This window comes from Pristiophorus japonicus, chromosome 4, assembly GCF_044704955.1.
Source record: "Pristiophorus japonicus isolate sPriJap1 chromosome 4, sPriJap1.hap1, whole genome shotgun sequence".
NCBI classification, from domain to species: Eukaryota; Metazoa; Chordata; class Chondrichthyes; family Pristiophoridae; genus Pristiophorus; species Pristiophorus japonicus.
Genome location: NC_091980.1, coordinates 3,114,923 through 3,117,945, shown reverse-complemented (window position 1 = coordinate 3,117,945; position 3,023 = coordinate 3,114,923).

Here is a 3,023-nt window from a genome sequence, read left to right as displayed (position 1 = left end):
ATTTCCATATTTGTCAATGTAGACTTGTCATGCTGTAATTACACCCGCCGCCAGTGGAGGCGCTGCAGGGACAGTTTACAAAGGCAATGCCCATTATCAATGGTGGCATAGGAATTCTTAATGGACATACAAAAATAAGGTCAGGGTATATAACTTCAAACGGGAACTGAATTGTATTTGCATGCTCAGGTCCAATAATCCTGTGCCCTGTAACCGCATGTTTCTATTATATTCAAAAGGGAGTTAGATGAAGTCCTTACTACTAGGGGGATCAAGGGGTATGGTGAGAAAGCAAGAAGGGGGTACTGAAGTTGCATGTTCAGCCATGAACTCATTGAATGGCGGTGCAGGCTAGAAGGGCTGAATGGCCTACTCCTGCACCTATTTTCTATGTTTCTATGTCTATGTTTCTACTTCACCTGACGATCACACAGTCCTGATTCCCATGTCCAACACTGCAGACGACCAGCTAATCTAAAATAAGGCCGGAAACAGATAAGGCCATAAACACAGGAAAAGCCCATCAGCCTCTGTAAGGAGAAAGGACAGGTTAATAACACATTGAACTGAGACTGGTGTTCTGACAAAGGATTGCACCACAAACAATTTTTTATTCAGTATGGGATGTGGGCGTCGCTGGCAAGGCCGGCATTTATTGCCCATCCCTAATTGCCCCTTGAGAAGGTGGTGGTGAGCCGCCTTCTTGAACCGCTGCAGTCCGTGTGGTGAAGGTGCTCCCACAGTGCTGTTAGGGAGGGAGTTCCAGGATTGTGACCCAGCGACGATGAAGGAACGGCCGATATATTTCCCAGTCAGGATGGTGTGTGACTGGGAGGGGAACGTGGAGGTGGTGGTGTTCCCATGCACCTGCTGCCCTTGTCCTTCTAGGCGGTAGAGGTCGTGGGTGTGGGATTCCCCTTTTGAAAGGTACTATTAAATCTGCTTCCACCACCCTTTCAGGCAGCGCATTTCAGAAGATGGTATGTAAGCAGAATAACCCAGAGCCAAGGAACACCCAGCCCCATGTGGAGCAGACTCCTGTGTAGGGAAATGAGACAAATTCCTTGCAGTCATTTAAGGAACAGTTGGATGGTGTGATTGGGGTAGATGGACTATTTTGGAATTGGTGAACGGGAACAGAGCCAATCACCTTCCTGATCCGTATCTATCATCGGATTCTCCAACTGGGTGCCAGGGCCTCGCTCCAGATAACCAGATATTATGTCCATTTGTTGTCAGATTCTTGTGCCTTTGTTGACTCACCAACATGATTTTTGTTTGCTGTACACACGACGAATGCAGTTGTATAGCACAGTTTTCTTTTGACGATGTCCTTCAGAGGTTAGGAGGGGGCAATATTTACAGGGGATCCCTGGGAGTGTGTCAGTAATTACAGGGGATCCCTGGGAGTGTGTCGGTATTTACAGGGGGTCCCCGGGAGAGTGTCAGTATTTACAGGGGGGCCCCGGGAGTGTGTCGTTATTTACAGGGGGTCCCCGGGAGTGTGTCAGTATTTACAGGGGGTCCCCGGGAGTGTGTCAGTATTTACAGGGGGTCCCCGGGAGTGTGTCAGTATTTACAGGGGGTCCCCGGGAGTGTGTCAGTATTTACAGGGGGTCCCCGGGAGTGTGTCAGTATTTACAGGAGGTCCCCGGGAGTGTGTCAGTATTTACAGGGGGTCCCCGGGAGTGTGTCAGTATTTACAGGGGGCCCCCGGGAGTGTGTCAATATTTACAGGATGGAAAGAAGATTTGCTAAGTCACAGTAAACAGAGAGAGTGGTGAACGGTTGTTTCTCGGACTGGAGGAAGGTATACAGTGGTGTTCCCCAGGGATCAGTACTGGGACCACTGCTTTCCGTGATATATATTAATGGCTTGGATGTGGGTGTACAGGGCACAATTTCAAAATTTGCAGATGACACAAAACTTGGAAGTATAGTGAACAGTGGGGAGGATAGTGATAGACTTCAGGAGGACATAGACAGGCTGGTGTGTTGGGCGGACACGGGGCAGATGGAATTAAACCAGAAAAGTACGAAGTGATGCATTTTGGTCGGAAGAATGAGGAGAGGCAATATAAACTAAAGGGTGCAATCCTAAAGGAGGTGCATGAACAGAGAGACCTGGGGTATATGGGCACAAATCGCTGAAAGTGGCAGGGCAGGTTGAGAAAGCAGTTAAAAAAGCTGACAGGATCTTAGGCTTCATAAATAGAGGCATGGAGTACAAAAGCAAGAAAGTTATGATGAACCTTTACAAAACACTGGTTCGGCCTCAATCATAGAAAGCACTGAAATGGGCCACTCATCCCTTTGTGACCATGCCGGCCGACAAAGAGCTATCCAGCCTAATCCCACGGCTGGAGTACTGCGTGCAGTTCTGGTCACCACATTATCGGAAAGATGTGATTGCACTGGAGAGGGCACAGAGGAGATTTTTGAGGATGTTGCCAGGACTGGAGAATTTTAGCCATGAGGAGAGATTGGATAGGCTGGGGTTGTTTTCTCTGGAACAGAGGAGGCTGAGGGGAGACCTGATTGAGGTGTGTAAAGTGATGAGGGATCGAGATAGAGTGGATAGGAAGGACCTGTTTCCCTTAGCAGAGGGGTCAACAACCAGGGGAGCATAGATTTAAAGTAATTGGGGGGGAGGTTTAGAGGGGATTTGGGGGATATTTCTTCACCCAGAGGGTGGTGGGGGTCTGGAACTCACGGCCTGAAAGGATGGTAGAGGCAGAAACTCTCACCACATTTAAACAGTACCTGGATGTGCACCTGAAGTGCCGTAACCTACAGGGCTACGGACCGAGAGCTGGAAAGTGGGATTAGGCTGGGTAGCTCTTGGTCGGCTGGCACAGAATCGATGGGCCGAATGGCCTCCTTCCGTGCTGTGACTCTCAGAGTCCTGGTGCCTGTCCCTTTAAAAGCCTGTCACAGGGACTGCGCATGTGCGGGCTCGGGTCCCGCCTCCCCCGGGGCAGTGTGGGTACCTGGATACCGCTGATTGGCAGCGGGGCCGGCCA